The 21,407-nt window shown below is 35.4% G+C and overlaps 1 protein-coding gene across 22 annotated transcripts in view; it reads right to left on the minus strand.

Moving 5' to 3' along the window:
* The window catches only part of ZBTB20 (zinc finger and BTB domain containing 20), an 869,399-nt gene that overhangs the window by 699,379 nt on the left and 148,613 nt on the right, over window positions 1–21,407 (minus strand). For 21 of the 22 annotated variants that reach the window (XM_045166105.1, XM_045166753.1, XM_045162303.1 and 18 more), the window contains one exon: window positions 1,520–1,571. The exons of the other annotated variant lie outside the window; for it this stretch is intronic. The gene's annotated coding sequence lies outside the window, so the exon portion shown is untranslated. The remainder of the gene's footprint in view (window positions 1–1,519; window positions 1,572–21,407) is intronic. 22 annotated transcript variants of the gene reach the window in all.

Raw genomic sequence — 21,407 nt, forward strand, 5'->3', positions numbered from 1 at the left:
CAATCACTAGTTACTACATTTTGCTCCATGAGATACATACACACAGACACACACACACACACACACAAACACACACGTATTTGGATGCTTATTATGATAGCTTTATCAATATAACCAATTCAAAATATAATTTACTTTGATTTTTTGAAGTAAAAATAAATAATACTATGAGGCAAAAGAAAGAGAAAAAATAAGAATATATGTATATCTATAACAGCTAGTAGTCAAAACAACAGCTTAAAATTATGCTAAAATGCATCTACACATGTGGCTGTGAAAACTTAAGTGCAGGAAAATTCTGGCTACCCACATCCAGAAGGAGCTGATGAAGTATGAAGTCTAAGAGTACATCTTTAGTACTTCTGTACCTTAAAATATTGCCGAGTATTAATTTTTCATCAAGTTGTCATTTTCTCTGACATTTGGTTTTATTAATCAAGGCATTTATCATTAATTTGTAGAAAATATCGTAATTAAGCCAAATAAAATAAAATCCTTAAAAGGTTAAAATTAGAAAGCAGGTGAATGAGAACTTTGACATTACCCTGTTGACATACAGGAGCTTTTTGAAAGTATGGGAATCAAGTTTATGAAGTGAGTTTGGTGCCTCAATCTTGGGGCTGGCTGTGTTTTTTTTTTTTTTTTTTAATGTTATAAAGATTTGATTTAAAGCTCCCTGACAGTTTTGACATTCAGGTGAAAGTACTGCTGCTGCATTTGGAACAATTTGCATATCCCACTGCTAAATGGAATGTTTGAGGTGTGCACTGGTGTAAAGAAATTAAAAACAAGCTATCACACATGCTTAAGTGTATGTGTTCACAAAACTGATGGTTGGATCACATCACCCCTACCCCCTCCAATGTAATCTGTGATTTACTCCTCTGTAATAAATTACCCTACCATGTTATTCTTGCTGGAAGATCTAACCATGCATGTAAGAAGCAAAGTAATTACAGCCCCCTCTTGTATCAGAAACTTTCTTCAAACCGTACAAGCTCTTTATACACAAAGCAGCAACACATCTATTGTAAAATTCTTGCCTGAATTTCTGGATTTCTGACCATGAGTAGCCACTAAATCTTGTCTACATGGTTTTGTTGTCCCCTCAAAAATGTATTTTTATTTCTTATAGTTAGTTGTAAAGCTCTTCCTAAAGAGCAATAGGTACTGACTTTTTTACTTTGAGCCAACATGTCTATTTAGGAAAAGGGCAGGGCATAAGATCAGAAGAGTTCCAAACTGCTTCAAAAATCAGGGGAGGGACCATAGTATATTCCCAAATAGAAGGCTGAAGGGATACAGCAACACCAAATTAGGCTGACATATTCTGAGACAACAAAAGCTTTTTCCTTTTTTGACTCATAATGTTAGATTATTTTTAGGTATACATAGAAATGTTTATTTAATGTGTTAAAGAGAAATAAAGAAAAGACCTGAGGGAGTAAGCTGAAGGTCATTAATATTACGAAACTTTTCACTAAGATGAAAACCTATTGAACAAAATACTGGACATTACCTTTAGCCTTCAGAGCATCAAAGGGAAATTCTTAACACTTCTTTTTGTGTGACTGTAAAAGAGAAACATTTAAAATTAGGAATTACATTTCCATAATATCTTTATGATTAGTCATGAGACATAGGTAGTTGAATTTGTATATGTCAACTAATATCTATAGCTTTAAAAAGATAAAGGCTAACATTAATTTGTCTATGTGCAGAACAAGTACTTGGTAAAATATAGCATGAGTTTACAATGGAAACCACTGTACAAGGTTTAGATGGAGAACAGAATATTTACTATAGCATTATTAGAAGCTTTATCAATTGATACAAATGTTTTTACATTTATATTTTAAAATTAAAACACTAATATCAAATAGTCTGTATCCCATTTATTTGTTTATTCTTAGTTACCAGAGATGTAGCAAAAATCTACTACATATAATACACTGGTAAGCACTGGTTAAGTTAGGAAGTATACAAGATAAGATACTGGCCCTATCCAAAAAATATGATAGCAGTTGGAAAGATTTTTGTAAAGTGCATAATCTAAAGAGAATAAAAAGTAAATGGGTGGAAAGAAATAGGGAGTAGAAGGTAATACATTCAGTAGAACTTGAACTGGTCTTCAGTACCTAATGCACTGATATTAGAATGTGGCTTTATGTTCCCAGTCTCAGCAAGCAAGGTTCTAGGAGGGTCCTACACAGATTTACTTTGCAAGTGGCACATTGGTAAAGAATCCATCCACCTGCCAATGCAGGAGACACAAGAGATGCAGGTTCAATCCCTGGTTCGGGAAAATCCCCTGGAATAGGAAATGGCAACCTGCTCTAGTATTCTTGCCTGGGAAATTCCATGGACAGAGGAGCCTGGTGGGCTACAGTCCATGGGGTTGCAAATTTGGGGCACAACTGAGCATGCATGCACACACACACACACAGAGGCAGGGAGGTTAGCCAGATAGATCAGTTATTTTCCAACCAAATGCATTTGATAGTGTAGAATCCCAACTAGGACTGGGAGCAGTAAAGCAGCAGGATGCTGAGGTGATTTTAACGCCAATTTGATGAGTTAAAATATAAAAAGATTTAATTAGAAACAACTCCCCTATTAAATACTGAGTTTGATATTATATGTCCTTGAAAAGTGATCTCTCTAAATTTGTTATGAAATCACACTGAGAACCTTGATGTCATATTTGCTAATAATCTTCACAGACACTCAGCCATTCAAAGTCTCAAAAGCAGTCTTACTAATGGAAAAACATACATAAACATAAGCAAATCCTGTAAACCAGTACATCTACAGTAAAATTTTTATTAAAATGAAGACAGTCTAAGGTTTTCAACTGACTAGGTCTTTAAGGTGCAGAAACAAAAGGGAAACAAAGAACCAAACAGCAATCCATACCAGCAATCCTGAGCTTATGATGTACTAATACATAAAAAACGGATCCAGAAAAGGAAGGTTATAGTTCTGCCATAGTAGGTTACCTGAGTAATACCACACTTATTCTGTAACATTGATCTTTAGAAGAGGCCCTAAAAATTTCAATCTGCTAGGAGGAGTGAGATAATACCCATTAAGCATGGATAAGCAGAGGATAACTTGGAATGGAAAAGAAAAAAATACTGAGGTTATGGGGATGAAGTAGGGAAGGATATTTCAGAGAAAATTAATTTAGCCATTATATATTATGTTATAAAAACAATTTTTATTTACTTTTTGTCTGTCTTCCCTACTGGAATGGAAGTTCCATGAGGTCAGGCCCTGTCTCTTTTACTGTACATGTACATGAATAGTGTCTGCCACATAGTATGAGATCAATGAATATTTATTGAAGGAAAGAACCAACAGCCTGACCAACCTATGAATGAGGCACTAAGTCTACATCTATTTACAGATGAAACAATTTAAGCTTAAAGAAGTTAAATGTTATATATTAAATTAAACTTTAAGCTTTTACAACTATCAACTACTGCAACTCATTTTTCATAGTCTTCTACTCAATATTCATTCTAGCAGGGGACTCAAATGATTAGCAAATAAATTGCTAAACTAATAATGTCCTATAATTCACACTACAAGGACAGACAAAGCAAGGTAATAGCATTGACAGTTACATGGACTGATATTTTAGATAGTTCTGGACAGAAAAGCTGCTCAGAGAAGGCAACAATAATAAAATTGCTGAGTGAAGTAAGGGAAAATGTCTAAAAATATCTGGAGGTTATGTGGGCTATTACAAGGATTAAAGGAGATACACATTACCTTTCTTAGTATAATGGCTTGCAAACAGTACTCTCAATAACTATTATTTTATTATGTTGCTATTATTTTTATAAATGGTGAACTGCCCGATAAGATTGTAAGTTTGTCAAAGACATCCATTTTTCTTTCCCTACAGCTCCTTAAATAGTGCCCAGCAAGAATTCTCAAAAAACATTTATAGAACTGAAAATAGGAAGACACAAGTATCAGTTCACTAATTAGAAAAACAGACCATATGAATACAAGAAAGTTACCATGTTTCATAGGCATAAATCAATCCAATTCTGTTAAATTAATGTCACTTAATAAAGGGAAATATATAAAATGGATATAGCCAATAAGTCATAGATTAAAAACAAAGTAAGAAATAATCAGAAAAAAATGAAGGCATTGATACTAGGTCACTATCTTGACCATTCACAAGCTCTGTCTGCCTCCATCAAGTTAATACACATTTCTAGTGCAAGAACCCTTCTGCAACAAAGTAGTAGAGAACATGGTTAACTTTTACCGAAGACTGAAATGTAAGTGACAGTGTGATAACCGTCTGGAGAAGGAAATGGCAACCCACTCCAGTGTTCTTGCCTGGAGAATCCCAGGGACAGCGGAGCCTGGTGGGCTGCCCTCTATGGGGTCGCACAGAGTCAGACACCACTGAAGCGACTTAGCAGCAGCAGTGATAACTGTCATTGTTAGACACAGATGTGTAGAACAGATCATAGGGACTTAGTACAGGGTAAATATTACAAGTTGCATTTCCACAGTGCTGAGATGGTTGAGTAATTAAAAGACAAACAAATTTTGTTCCCTACATTTTGCCATGTACCAAAATAAAAATCATAAATATATATTAGGATAATAAGTAAAATAATCGAAGAGCTTTAATAAAATTTATGTATATAATTTTCTAAACTCCAAGGTAAGAAGGCCTTTTGAAACACACAGATAATAGTATATAACATAAACACAAAGATTTCTTAAATTGATTAATTGAAACAAAATTTTTTTATAAATCCAAAAATATCTTGAACATAATTAAGATGCCCACAACAAATAAAGATAAATATTTTTAATGTATATGATATTCATAGGGTAAATAGTCTTTAGGAGGAAAGAAAACAAATATCTCATTTTTTAAAATGAATAGGCAATTAACAACAGAAGAGCATAAGGTATATATGAAACAATATTGAACTGTAATTGCAATGAAAGAAATGCAAATTAAAATAACCTAAATATTCCATAATAGTGAACTGGTTAAATAAATTATATGTGATATAATAATAACCTTCCATTAAATATGGCAAGTAAAAATTTACAGTACACCATTAAGCATAAAATGTAGATTGTGAAATGGTCATGATATTAAAATAGCAATTTTTAACAATTTGTATATATATAATATACATAGGCTATGCAAATTTTTGGTCATATGCATATATAAATGTTGATCTGTATGTATGTGTGAGTGCATATGTATTAGAAAAAGCATGTGTGTTATAAAAAGCATGTAAACACTTTTACGTGGGCTTCCCAGCAGGAGATGTGGTTCATCCCTGGGTTGAGAAGACCCCTTGGAGAAGGAAATGGCAAACCACTCTATTATTTTTGCCTGGAAATCCCGTGGACAGAGAGGCCTACTGGGCTGCAGTCTATGCGGTAAAAGGTGAAAGAGTTGGACTTGATTCAGCAACTAAACAAAAACACCAAAGCACCTATATACTAAATTATTCTCAGGACTTATCTCAGATATTAAGATATAATAAGTGCTTATCTCAGATATTAAGATATAATAGATATTTTCCTTTTTAGAATTTCCTACCAAATATTGTTGTTGTTGCTGTTTAGTCACTACGTCGTGTCTGACTCTTTTGCAACCCCATGGATTGTAGCCTGCAAGACTCCTCAGTCCATGGGATTTCCCAGGCAAGAATACTGGAGTGGGTTGCCATTTCCTTCTCCTAGGGATTTCCCCACCCAGGGATCAAGCCCATGTCTCTTGCATTGCAGGCAGATTCCTTACTGCTGGATCACCAGGGAAAACTGTACCAAACAGTCTACAATACATAAAGATTACTTTTCATAAAAACAAAAGCAGTAAAAAAAAAAAACAAACTCAGTCTACAGTGCAGAAAAAAATTAGGTAATATATCATTAAATTTGCTGAATGTTAAGAAAGCCACATGGAAATGTCTATCTGTCCTATTTTTGGTGAAAGCCACCTCCATTAATTGTATATATATATATTTTAAAATAAGTAAATAAAGTAGATGGAGTGATGGAAGGGAAAAAAGAGAACAATAAAGCAAGAAAGGAAAGTAAAAGGAAATAAAAATAATATTTCTTTTAAAAAATCACTCATAATTGTACCTATTAGATTCCTAGAAGTCACATTTTAAATGTTCACATCTTTGATCAAATTTTCAAAGAAAGGCACAGCCTGGAATGTAGAAAATTTAAGAATTTTGACATTATATTGATATAGTAAGCATATTATTATAAAAGAAAACAGATAAAACATGTATTAGTTTTAGCAATAGGAACACAACAGAGGGACAAACAAAATTCGCCTTGAGAACAAATGAAGCAGTTTTGGAGGTAGGAGTAGTATAATTTTGAATAAGTAAAAATTCAAACTAAGTAAATAACATGTTGGGACAAAATGAATAAAAACTGTTAAAGATTATTCACTATCAGTAATTACAGAAAACAAGTATTCATCATTAAATAAAAAATGAAGTACAAATTTTGATTGTATCTGATCAAAGACCCCAAATGAAAACCAATTTACAATACTTAAATAACATCAGAAAGAAAGAACCTATACATACATGGTCAAGAGGATAAGATATATTCTAAGACTAGAAAACACTAATTTAGTTCCAGTTAATCCATAATGGTGCTTCTGAAGGTAGAGGTATTCAATCTGGCCTTGGGTATTATCAGAGTTTTTAAAACACCAGAAAAATCTGATAAGTCCTACAGTAGACTTCTCCAAGAATCCATAAAAATGACCTGGCTAAATCCTACACTAAAGCCATCTAAAATCAAATTCCAATGAGCTTGAGCTCTAGGGCAAGAACAAAAGGTCATTCACTTAACCCAATTATTCTTTCTGTTAGGTATTTCAGTTTCCCTTCCAAATAGAGGGGAGAAGTTCAGAAAGATTATGTACTAAATACTGCTTTTAACCCTAAAATCCAATCAATTCCTTTTCCCCCTCACTTGTCTCTTTAAAAGTAACCCAAGACATTTCCTTTATTATAGATAGCTTCACTCTGTTTATTTTTATTTCCCAATAGCAGAATGCCTTAAATAAATTCTTAAAAACCAACACACCGACAAATAAATAAATTAAAACTCCATGACTATAAAAAGTACATAGTCTAACCTGCTTAATTATTAACAGGTAAACAGAATGCATTTCTGAATTATTTACTTAATCTCCTTCAATTAAAAACTTTAAAGTTTGTGAGCTTGGAATGTGTACCTTTTCCAAGGATTCATAAAACAATTATTTTAAAATATTCCATCAGCCATTTTAATAAAAGCAATTAAAAACACCAAGGTAAATGTGAATTTAAATATTTGCATAAGTACATAAGAAATACAACACATTTTGAACATTTCAGAGTGTAGTAAAATTCCCTTTCTTCCCACTTCCCATTGTCCTGTTTCAGATACTTTATTCCACAGTATGTTTGGACAGAATGAGTAGAAATATTCTGTACTAAATTATATTAATGAGATTGATATAATAATGCTTTGAAGCAAGCATTCATATAATGCTTTACTCCTAAGTATAAGAAATACATAATTATGAAACTACTACAAGTGTGAATAATTCTGAAACTAGGGTAAGAAAAAAGAACGAACAATAGACAAAAATCACCATTTTCTCTGGACAAAATACATACTCAGCTGATATACTGAAGAATGATTGCTGCCTGACACAAGAAAACATTGATTACCTGGAATTCTGGTTCATTAAATTTTCTGACTAGCTAAAAGTTCACCAGAGAGAATAAAATTTTCATTTTGATCCTTTTAAACTAAAAATCTAAAATATACTATAAGGTTTTGCTGCCTCCGTAAATAGGGTATCACACTTTTATCTTCACTGAAGACAAAAAATTTATATTACTTCAGAGGATGGTTGTTACTTTTGGGGGGATCATAAGTCCCTCTGAGATGATGGTAAAATCAAGAATCTCTTTCTCTCGAAAAGTGTATATGTTCACAGAATTTTGAATAAAATTTCTAGGAGTCCACAAACCCACATAAAGACCACTTGTCTTCAAATTTTACAGAATTCTAAATAGTTAGACATAGGAGATTGTACTGACTACAAAGTGACCTCAAGACACAAGGATCTTTAGACTTGCTTTTTGAAAACACCCCTAATGGTGAACTATTAACTTATGAGCTATCTCCTTTTTTTTTTTTTAAAGACAGGAATATAAGAACAATTCTGCTTAATTTAATCTAAGGTTAAATACTGTCTCAGTTTAGGACAATTGCTTTGAGTTTTAAAACAAAATAGTGCTGTTTTCAAATCATTCCACATTCTTGAAATGGCAACAAATTTTTTATACTTTAGTAATTCTTAGAGAAGGTGGGGTCAAATAGAAACTTACTTAATTTTTATTCTTCTAAAGATTATCAGATAATAGCAAACACGCAATTCAGTTGCTCAGTCATGTCCTACTCTTTGCAACCCCAAGGACTGCAGCATGCCAGGCTTCCGAGTCCATCACCAACTACTGGAGCTTACTTAAATTCATGTCCATCGAGTCAGTGATGCCATCCAACCATCTCATTCTCTGTTGTCCCCTTGTCCTCCTGCCTTCAAACTTTCCCAGCATCAGGGTCTTGTCAAATGAGTCAGTCCTTCATGCCAAGTGGCCAAAGTATTGGAGTTTCAACTTCAGCATCAGTCTTTCCAATGAATATTCAGGACTGATTTCCTTTAGGATGGACTGGTTGGATCTCCTTGCAATCCAAGAGACTCTCAACTGTCTTTTGCAACACCACTGTTTAAAAGCATCAATTCTTTGGCACTCAGCTTTCTTTATAGTCCAACTGTCATATACATATATGACTACTGGAAAAACCATAATTTTGGCTAGATGTACCTTTGTTGGCAAAATAATGTCTCTGCTTTTAATATGCTGTCTAGGTTGGTAATAGCTTTTTTTTTCAAGGAGCAAGTGTCTTTTAATTTCATGACTGCAGTCACCATCTGCAGTGATTTTGGAGCCCAAGAAAATAAAGTTTGTCACTGTTTCCACTGTTTCCCCATCTATTTGCCATGAAGTGATGGGACCAGATACCATGATCTTAGTTTTCTGAAAGTTGAGCTTTAAGCCAAAATTTTCACTCTTCTTTCATCAAGAGGCTCTTTAGTTCTTCTTCACTTTCTGCCATAAGGGTGGTGTCATCTGCATATCTGAGGTTATTGATATTTCTCCCAGCAGTCTTGATTCCAGCTTGTGCTTCATCCAGCCCAGCATTTCATGATGTACTCTACATGTAAGTTAAATAAGCAGGGTGACAATATACAGCCTTGACATACTGCTTTCCTGATTTGGAACCAGTCTCTTGTTCCATGTCCAGTTCTAACTGTTGCTTCCTGACCTGCATACAGATTTCTCAGGAGGCAGGTCAGGTGGTCTGGTATTCCCATCTCTTTCAGAATTTTCCAGGTTGTTGTGATCCACACAGTCAAAGACTTTGGTGTAGTCAATAAAGCAGAAGTTCATGTTTTTCTGGAACTCTTGCTTTTTTGATGATCCAGCATATGTTGGCAATTTGATCTCTGGTTCCTTTGCCTTTTCTAAATCCAGTTTGAACATCTGGAAGTTCATGATTTACATACTGTTAAAGCCCAGCTTGGAGAATTTTGAGCATTACTTTACTAATGTGTGAGATGAGTGCAATTGTGTGGTAAACAGAGCATTCTTTGGCATTACCTTTCTTTGGGGTTGGAATGAAAACTGACCTTTTCCAGTCCTGTGGCCACTGCTGAGTTTTCCAAATTTGCTGGCATATTGAGTGTAGCCCTTTCACAGCATCATCTTTTAGGATTTGAAATAGCTCAACTGGAATTCCATCACCTCCACTAGCTTTGTTCCTAGTGAGCTTCCTAAGGCCCACTTGACTTCGCATTACAGGATGTCTGGCTCTAGGTGTGATCATACCATCATGGCTATCTGGGTCATGAAGATCTTTTTTGTATAGTTCTTTGTGTATTCTTGCCACCTCTTAATATCTTCTGCTTCTGTTAAGTCCACACCATTTCTGTCCTTTATTGTGCCCATGTTTGCATGAAATGTTCCCTTGGTATCTCTAATTTAGTATCTTAGTGCAAACACATAAGCATTTCCTATACTCAGGCTTTGTTGTAAGTACTTTTATGCATATTTACTTAATGTAAAAAAAAAAAAAAAAAACAAAAAACAAACAAACCTCTAGGAGGTAGCTACCTCAATATCAGATACATCCCTATTTTATTGATGTGTAATCTGAAACACAAAGAGATTAAGACATTTAACAAAGATCATCTCTACTGAGTGGCCAAACTAGGATTCTCACCCATTCAATCTTTCTGCGGAGTCTGTACTCCTACAAACCATACTACATTTTCAGGTTTCAATTCTTCATGAGCTTAAAGGTTATCTTGTGTGGTTTTATATTTCGCACAAGTCCATCTTTTCACTACCATACAAGAAACATTCACAGTGTTGTGCCCAGAAATAGTCATTTTGGAAATTGTTCGTAAGTTGCTGACAAAACTGATACCACTTTTGTGACAGTTATACACCCTTGTAAATTTCCCAGAGTCAACTACCCAGAAGAAAAATAAGGCACCATTACCTCAGTAAATGCAGAACCCTACAGCAAAAGCTGATCCCTCATTTCCTTTTTGGAAATAGGTCTGATGAGATACAAAATTGAATGATTATACATAGTGAGGGCCAACCAAGGTAATAATAGAAGTGGATTATCATAAGAGAACTGTTATCATAATAACAGTTCCCAAAGGGAAGACTGTCTGTAGTTCCTAAATTGTCTGAAGAGAGGAACAAACCAAATTATATGATTTTTACTTTCTAGTCTGAAAATAGTTTCTATGAAATAGGAATATTAAAGTAAAATGTATATTTAGTGAGGGCATTCAAGTTTCTGTCTGTGGTCAAACCTGCCACAACATGAAAATTGCCTTGGCATATCTTTCTCACTGACAGATTGAGTGTTCCCAGAGATAGCAGCCACTTTGTCTCTCAGGATTTGCTTTTGATGTACCAACCTTCACATTTTCAGTAGTTCCATTAAAAGCTAAGGCTGATAACTAATGAAAGAAAGAGAGGAAGGAAGGAAAGAAGGAAGAAAAAAGAAAATAAAGCAGAAAATCCCATCTTTATAGTTTGCACAGGAATATTTTCCATTATATACTTGTTCCATTTAATTTTTATTGAACTACTCCCTACGTATAAATACAATCAAGCAGGTACCAGTGAGAGACAAATATAAAAGGATACAATAAGGCCTTTCAGAGTCCTGAAAAATGGCTAAAGATCAGATAGCTAGGAAAGAAGGTATAGTATAAGGCAAATAAAAATACAGATGCAAGACTACGTAACAAGAAAGAACCTTGGTAACTGAGACAGCTTTTTTTTACTGGACCCAGGGACTTTTGTCAAGTAATTGATTGCAATGTAGCCAAACCATGCTGAGAATGAGAACCTGGTTAAAATAGAAAGTATTCCTGGAATAAAATATCATTCTTGGTTCCTTTCTCTTTAAAATGTCCTAAATATCATAATAAAACAAATATTTGGAAATCATCCAGTTATTATCTTATTCCCTATAATGATTCCCAACCACTTAAAATACCAGTTCCTTTGTTCTTGGTTTTCAGAGTCCTCCATAATCTGGTTCCATTATGCATCCTCTTTTCCAAATATTACAGAAATCATACCCTCTAACCTTATCAAATAAGAATTCAAAACAATATACATTTGTTCAACAAATGTTTATATGAGCCTACAATGTGTCTAGGAGTTTTCATGTAACTGAAATCTATACAGTCTTAGAACCAAAGAACCAAGCTGTAACCTCCAGTTTTTCCAAAGTGCTATGTGAATTCTTTGCCCTTCCCACTCTGCTCTTATTCCTATCCAGATACCTACACATGATCTTCTGTTGGATTCAACCAATATTGATTCAAATAAAATGAACTTAATCACTACATTTTAGCTCAAAAAAATGACATATCTGTTTAGAAACTACTGATTCTTTGGGTACCCGAGAAACAGAAGACTACCCTGTTCTACTAACACTCTTACACAGACACAAAACATGGTGGGTCTTAACACAACACACACACACACACACACACACACACACAGTCAATAGGGTTGTCCAGATACACTGATCTTCTTTCTATTACTTTGTGAGGTCACAACTGTTTGGGACTTTTGAACTTGTTCTTCTAAAAGCTCTTCTCCCAGATCATTTCATGATGGCTCACCCTTCTTATCTCTCATTCTTAACTCAAATGGCACCTCGTTATTCTTCACCCCACTATCCACCCTTTCTGACCCAAATCACTCTTTATCTCTCTGCATTCTTTCTTTTTTTTATTTATAAACTCATTCATTGCCCACACATTCGGAACCCTATCACTTAGCTACATACTTTCCAAGTGGCACAGTGGTGAAGAATCTGCCTGCCAATGCAGGAGACACAAGAGATACAGCTTTAATCCCTGGGTCAGGAAGATCCCCTAGAGAAGGAAATGGCAACCCACAGCAATATTCTTGCCTGGAAAATCCCATGGGCAGTGGAGCCTGGTAGGCTACAGTCCAAGGGGTTTAGCATGCACGCATGGTCATGGTCATACACACTTTTCACTGCCAAATCACTTGCTCCAGGGCATTATGCCTGGCACACAGTAAGCACTCAAATATCCGAGGTATGAATAAACAAACATAAAAAAGCAATTATGAAGTTAATATTCAAGCTATAAATATTTATCAAGCATCTACCATGTACAGGTGATTTTTTGTTCAGTTTAATCACAAGCTGAGGAATGCTCTGCTCCCAGTATAAGTACATTGGGAGAAAAGTCTAAAATAAATTTGATGACACTTATTTTGTAAGATTTCTAAACAAAATAAATTTTAACAGAATAAGACTTAAAATGTCTTGATACTTAACACAAACAATATTGTTTTTCTCAGTCATAGTTCCTCTCACATTCCCCCATTAAGCCTATTGCTATATCATCATTAACTTTAATGATATCAAGAGCAGTTGAACGGAACTTAGTGAAGGCAGTGAGAGTGTCATATATCTCATTTTGGACTCTCCTGAAATGGATGAAACACAGAAGATTTAGAGTAAAACTAAGCCCTGAGAGTAGTGACATGTACAAATTCACTTCCTTCGTTATACAATGTATAAATATTCTACCTATGCACAGACATGACAACAATTCTAATGCTTCTAAGGGTTAAAAAATCCATTTAAACCAGGAGTCAGCAAAATATCTGTAAAAGGCAAAATGATTCATATTTCAAGCTTTGTAGGTCATATGGTTTCTGTCTCAAATACTCAATTCTGCCATTGGAGCAGGAAAGCAGCCAAAGGCAATGAATTTATAAACAAGGATGCATATATTTCAATAAAACTTTATTTAAGAAATAGAGAGTGGGATCATCAAGGAAAATGAAAATCAAAACTACAATGACATTCTGTGGTGGCACCCACAAACACCAATGTCCACATGGTGGAAGCAACTCCCAGGAATGGCTGCTGACAGTGTTTACGGGTGAGCTGCACTTGCTTCCTGCTTCCATGGGAAACTTTCCGAGGCCACAGGGATTAAGGGCCCCACACAGGTGGAGGATAGTGACATCTTGCTGAGATCCTAGACTAGTAGGAACCAGAGGTTCATGACTGAGATTCCTGGAACACCACCCTGTTACCTCATCACCAACCAATCAGAAGAAAGTCAAAAACCTTGAAGTCATCACCCCAAATGTACCTTTAAAGACTCTTCCCTAAAAATCATCATGAACTTCAGGTCTTTTGAGAATATGCCATGTCTTGTCCTTGCTTGCCCTTGCAATAAATCTTTTTCTGCTCCAAAAGAAACAAACAAAAAGAAACTCATTGAAATATGTCACAGCTGTCAAAATAGCTATTATCAAAAAGGCAAGAAATAATAAGTATTGGAGAAAAGGGAACTTTTATGCATTATTAATAGAAATGAAAATTGGTATAGCCACTAAGGAAAACATGAAGGTTTCTCAAAAAATTAAAAAACAGAACTACCATATAATCTAGCCGTTCCATTTCTGAAGGAAAGTTATGACCAACCTAGATAGCACATTCAAAAGCAGAGACATTACTCTGCCAACAAAGGTCCATCAAGTCAAGGCTATGGTTTTTCCAGTAGTCATGTTGAATGTGAGAGTTGGACTATAAAGAAAGCTGAGCACCAAAGAATTGATGCTTTTGAACTGTGGTGTTGGAGAGGACTCTTGAGAGTCCCTTGGACTGCAAGAAGATCCAACCAGTCCATCCTAAAGGAGATCAGTCCTGGGTGTTCATTGGAAGGACTGATGTTGAGGTCAGTGATGTGGAGGTCACTCCAATATTTTTGGCCACCTGATGCGAAGAGCTGACTCATTTCAAAAAACCCTGATGTTGGGAAACACTGAAGGCAGGAGGAGTAGGGGATGACAGAGGATGAGATAGTTAGATGGCATCACCGACTCAATGGACATGAGTTTGGGTAAACTCTGGGAGTTGGTGATGGACAGGGAGGCCTGGTGTGCTATGGTTTATGGGGTCGCAAAGAGTCGGACATGACTGAGCGACTGAACTGAACTGAACTCATCTATAGGAAATAAAAACAATACCTTGAAAAGGTATCTGCACCCCCGTGCTCATTGTAGTATCATTTACAACAGCCAAAACTTGGAAACAATGTGACTACTCAACAATGGATGAATGGATTTTTAAAAAACTGGTTTATATATACAATGGAATATTATTCAGCAATAAGAATCAAATTGCCATTTGTGACAACATGAATGGTTGAGGGTATTATGCTAAATGAAACAAGTCAGACAGAAAGACAAATACCATATGGTCTCACAGATATCTTATGGAATCTAAAAATTTTACTGTAGATACAGAGAACAGATTGGTAGTTGTCAGAGGTTGGGGCTGGGGTGGTCAAAATGCCTGAAGGTGGTCAAAAGATACAAACATATTTAGTTATAAAATAAATATGATCTGGGAATGTAATGTATGTCATGGTGACTATATGGTTAATAATACTGTATCATATACTTAAAACTTGCCAAGAGAATGTATCTTAAAAGTAGAAAGAAAAAATGTGTAACTATGTGGGATGATGGATATTAATGAGACTTACTGTGGTGATCAATTTGTGATATACACAAGTGTGTGTGCAAGTGTGCTCAGTCATGCCTGACTCTTTTGTGACTCCATGGATAGGAGACCACCAAGCTCCTCTGTCCATGGAATTTTCCAGGCATGAACACTGGAGTGGGTTGCCATTTCCTCCTCCAGGGGATCTTTCTGACCCAAGAATCAAATCCATGTCTCTGCCATCTCCTGCACTGGCAGACAGCTTCTTTATCACTGTTAACACCTATCACACAATTATGTTATACACCTGAAAATAATATTATATGTCAACTACACTTCAATAAAGACAAACAAAACAGAGAGTAAGAGATTTATTGACCACTGATCTAAAGCTGTAAATAAAGCCTCTGGAATTCTTATATAGGGAGAACATGTGAAAAGTTAAAGTCCTTCAGTCGTGTCCAATTCTTTGCGACCCCATGGACTGTATAGCCCATGGAATTCTCTGGGCCAGAATACTGGAGTGGGTAGCCAGTCCCTTCTCCAGGGGTCTTCCCAACACAGGGATCGAACCCAGGTCTCTCACATTGCAGATGGATTCTTTACCAGCTGAGCCACCAGGGATTAGAAGGGACTCTTGGAGGACTCGTATTAGAAGCCATCATTATGTGATATGCATATTGCTTTTACATGAATTGTATGAGTACTTGGAGGGATCAATAGAGATTATGGGGGACCAAGCCTTTTAGGACACCCTTGTCCCTGCCACCTTTTCCCAATTTGGGTATATTTTTGGCACTACATTTTGGCCTTAGATGTTGGCCTCATTGTCTTTCCATAAATATTTAATCCATTGTGACAGACATATACATGCTATTGATGCTATACATAAAACAGACGAGTAACGAGAACCCACTGTATAGCTCAGGAAGCTTTACCCAGTGTTCTGTGGCAACCTAAATGGGAAGGAAATCCAAAAAAGAGGGGACAGATATATATGTATAGCTGATTCACTGTACAGTAGAAACTAACATGACACTGTAAAGCAACTATACTCTGACAAAAATTAATTTAAAAAATATTTAATGCATTAGACTATTTGTATCCTAATTTTAAAATTATTTTTGAAAAGCTACAACAAATTTTTAATCGAAGTTAAAAAATGCATTCCCTTTAAACACACTAATTCTGCAATTCTATTTTAACAACTATTAATTTTGTCAGACATGATTTGTTTGAAATAAATTCATCTTGTTCATTGCTCATGATTCCTTTGTCTTCAAGATGTTTACTGATTTTTCTTCCAGTACTTTATTGAAAATATTATCAAACTATTTCAAGTTACATTTTCATGACATTCATTACAAGAATTGTTTCTTACTTAAAATCTTTAGGTCTTCTAAATTTCCCAATTAGAATAAACCTCCTCAAAACCTCCTTTACCTGATTCTGGATGATAGCCATCTCAAAATGTATTTTAAACTCATTTTGTACTTCTCAAAATTGTATTCCAACATTGAAGTAGCAACACAAATAAAACTTGGTTGGCAAACATTCTAAATGATAGTACGTTGTTCTACATTGTCATGAGATGCATTATTTATTAATTAGTAGCATTATCACTTGCTATTCTCTGTACTACAGTTGCTATGATAAATTCTACTGCCAATCAGCTTTCATTAAGTTATCAGCCCTTCTGTTTGTGATAACCAATAAATTGCACTCTATCTTTTCACCATCCAATTCTGCTTTATCTGTTCTGGCCACATAAATCTCTAGAAGCTATGGTGTCAAAATATTTTTAAGCTTCAAATAGGCTCTTGCACAAATGTTAAAGTTATAATATCTAAATGAAAGTTGACAGTTCAGTTACATCAGCATGTAGCATGTCATATAATCATGAATTTTAAGATATAAAAAGAAAATATAAGATTTTAGACAGTGTTATAAAAGCTGCTTCAATTGGAGTCAGTATTCAATAAATGAAAACACTTGAGAATCCTAGTAAAAGTAAACCTTGAGATGGTTGAAATATCCTTTTTAAATAATGGGAACATTTAGGTAATTGTGTGTTCAAAACAAGGATCAGGCTTTTTGAGGTTATAAAATGCTTGACCTTCCCAGGTAAGATGAATGGGGAAAGCTTACCACTAAATTACACAATAGGAATAACGTTGTTGAATCTATCTGAAAAATAACATTTTCAAAAGCTCCATAAAGTAACTGATTCATTAAAGAAATAATTGGAAAGATTTTTTTTCTCTTTTCTGATATGAAGGAGAATCACAAAATGTTGCAATATGATGAAGTGTTCACGTCTCACTTGTGAAACTTGAATAACTTTATTATTCTTGCTACATATAGAGAATGTTGAAGAAAAGCAGTTCCAAAAGAACACAGGTTTGCTGATACTTGGTTCCTGTTAATATCACATGATAGAATAGGCGCTTTCACACACAATCAAGCTGACAGTCACTTACTCTACTCAGAGGGAACAATTTTCCTCCATAGACACGAGTAGAGTACAAATTGTAAAGTGCCAAAAAATTAAGTGTAAGTGCAAACCTCTCAACTTCACTCAGGTATTGGCAAAAAGCACCAGTTGAGCTGCATGTGAAAAGAAGTCAGATTTAATGAGTTGAAGGGGAGAGCAGATTGGAATTAGAATAGATGATTGCCTCTGCTACAGTTCATCTGCCTCACTGAAAAGAATTAAGCCAACCTTGCCAAAGATTTGTCTTGTTTAGGTACAAGCTGTCTTATCAATACAATCTTGCCCACTCCCATGCTTTTCCCAGCTCCCCTCCTCTCCTAAACTATCTTTTTCTTCATAAAAGTCTGATAGTCTCTTTTCCACCTAAACTCTTTAACATCTCTCTTTATCTTCCTCTACCTCTCTTCCACTACACACACACACACACACAAATACTCATTGCATGATGTTAATTATTAAAGGATATTCTCTTTGAAAAAAATTTCATATGATTATTGATATGACACAGAAGTATGACAACCACTGAAGAATTAGGGCAACATGATTCAACTTAAGTGCTAGACATATTAACATAATTACAGTACATTTTCTATGAGGGGATAACCATGCTGTAAACAACTTTAATAAAGATTAAGGGAAGATTCTATTGGACATACTAGAAGTAAAGACAGTTTATTACAAAATGCTAATAATTTCAGTAAATATATGATAGGGTTTTCTCTCTCTCTCACTTCAAATACACAGATACTTAGGGTAATTTTGATTATTAAAAGCTGACCAAACTAGATGAAAGATAGAAAAGGAAATCTCTAAGTGTTAGAAAAGAACAGATAGCTCAAAGCTATAGCCCAGGGTAGAATTCAAGCCTTATTGAACCCTAGGGCATCATATACACATATACCGAAACATCTGGGATGATTTATGGAGAATTAACACCAATGTGAGAACAACAGACAAACCTAAAGCCAAGGAGAGGGTGAAGCAGCCAGTGAGGGGGTGGAGCAGCATCTGAGACATGTTGATTAGTAAACTTAAGAGTAGAAAAAAACCTATAGACTGCCTTGAAGAAGCAGTAAGAAAACTTAAATTCTTCCTAGTGCTCTTGCTGTTTAAAAATAGTAATAATCACACACACAAAAATGAAAGCCAGATATGTTCCATGGTCATCACCATAGGAATCAGCATTTATACTGTATTTTGTGGACAGAAAATCCAAATGTAAACAATAACGCAAAAACAATCAGGATTTCCTTAGGTTTATGGACACAGATCTAAAGATATGGTATAGAAGAAAATGCTATATCATTGATAAGACCATCAAACTCTCAAAGAAAACAACCTGCTTCAACTGAAAATGAGCTCCCCTTAATATCAAAAACTGCTATTCTTTTGTTCATTCAATCAACAACTATATATTAAATGTCTCTTTTAGACAGGTAATATTTGAGGCCCTGCCAAAGAAAGGCAATGCAAAAGAATGCTCAAACTACTGCACAATTGTACTCATCTCACATGCTAGTAAAGTAATATTCAAAATTCTCCAAGCCAGGCTTCAGCAATAAGTGAACCATGTACTTCCAGATGTTCAAGCTGGATTTAAAAAAGGCAGAGGAACCAGAGATCAAATTGCCAACATCTGCTGGACCATCAAAAATACAAGAGAGTTCCAGAAAAACATCTATTTCCGCTTTACTGACTATGCCAAAGCCTTTGACTATGTGGATCACAACAAACTGGAAAATTCTGAAAGAGATGGGAATACCAGACCAACTGACCTGCCTCTTGAGAAACCTATATGCAGGTCAGGAAACAACATTTAGAACTGGACATGGAATAACAGACTGGTTCCAAATAGAGAAAGGAGTACGTCAAGGCTGTATATTGTCACCCTGCTTATTTAACTTATATGCAGAGTACATCATGAGAAACGCTGGGCTGGAAGAAGCACAAGCTGGAATTAAGATTGCTGGGAGAAATATCAATAATCTCAGGTATGCAGATGACATCACCCTCATGGCAGAAAGCAAAGAAGAACTAAAGAGCCTCTTGATGAAAGTGAAAGAGGAGACTGAAAAAGTTGGCTTAAAGCTCAACATTCAGAAAACAAAGATCATGGCATCCAGTCCTATCACTTCATGGCAAATAGATAGGGAAACAGTGGAAACAGTGGCAGACTTTATCCTTTTGGGCTCCAAAATCACTGCAGATGGTGACTGCAGCCATGAAATTAAAAGACATTTGCTTCTTGGAAGGAAAGTTATGACCAACCTAGACAGCATATTAAAAAGCAGAGACATTACTTTGCCAACAAACATCCATGTACTCAAGGCTATGGTTTTTTCAGTAGTCATGTATGGATGTGAGAGTTGGACTATAAAGAAAGCTGAGCACTGAAGAATTGCTGTTTTTGAACTGTGGTGCTGGAGAAGACTCTTGAGAGTCCCTTGGACTGCAAGGAGATCCAACCAGTCCATCCTAAAGGAGATCAGTCCTGAGTGATCATTGAAAGGATGATGTTGAAGCTGAAACACCAATACTTTGGCCACCTGATAGGAAGAGCTGACTCATTTGAAAAGACTCTGATGTTGGGAAAGACTGAAGGCAGGAAGAGAGGGGACGACAGAGGATGAGATGGTTGGATGGCATCACTGACTCAATGGACATGAGTTTGAGTAAACTCCTCGAATTGGTGATGGACAGGGAGGCATGGTGTGCTGCAGTTCATGGGGTCACAAAGAGTTGGACACGACTGAGAGACTGAACTGAACTGCTTTTAGACCCAGAACATACAGTAGTAAATAAAACTGTCTTCAGCAAGTTAATGCTCTAGTAAAGGAGACAGTGAACATATAAATATAAAATATAATATCCAATACTAATAAACACCACTAGGAAAAAAGCAGGATAGGGGAAAAGAGACTGAAGATATGGAGTAGTAGATGTGTTACTACAATGTTGACAGAAAGGCTTTCTAAGAGTGTGAAATTCCAGCAGAACACTGAACAAAGTGAAGAAGTGAACCATGAAGCAAAAAACACCTCAAGAAGTAAGAAAAAATAAAACTAGTAAAGATACAGAAAATTTAAACAATATAACTAATAATTTTGAACTAAATAGTATGTAGAAATTTTCCCCCAGGGACTACATATTCTTTTCAAGCTATTGTGTAGCATTTCTAAAATTCAATAATTATTGATCCATAAAAGAAGACTCAACAAACACCAAAGAATTCATATATTACAAACTATGTATCTGATCATAATGCAATAAAATGAGAAATTAAAGCAAAATTTCTTACATAGGTATACCTATGACTGATTCTTGTTGACGTTTGGCAGAAACCAACACAATACTGCAAAGCAATTATCCTTTAATTAAAAAGAAATAAATTAAAAAAAAAAAACAAGGACCTACTAGATACCACAGAGAACTATATTCAATATCTTGCAATAACCTATAATGGAAAATAATCTGAAAAATTATGCATATACATATATATATGTGTGTATATATATAGGGCTTCCCAGGTGACCCAATGATAAAGAATCCACCTGCCAATGCAGGAGACATAAGAGATGCAAGTTTGATCCATGGGTGGGGAAGATTCCCCAGAGAAGGACAATAGCAACCCACTCCAGTATTCTTGCCTGGAAAAATCCATGGACAGACGAGCCTGGGGCGGCTACAGTCCAGGGGATTGCATAGAGTTGGACATGACTGAGAAACT

This window comes from Bubalus bubalis, chromosome 1 (genome assembly GCF_019923935.1).
Source record: "Bubalus bubalis isolate 160015118507 breed Murrah chromosome 1, NDDB_SH_1, whole genome shotgun sequence".
In the NCBI taxonomy this organism is placed as follows: Eukaryota; Metazoa; Chordata; class Mammalia; order Artiodactyla; family Bovidae; genus Bubalus; species Bubalus bubalis.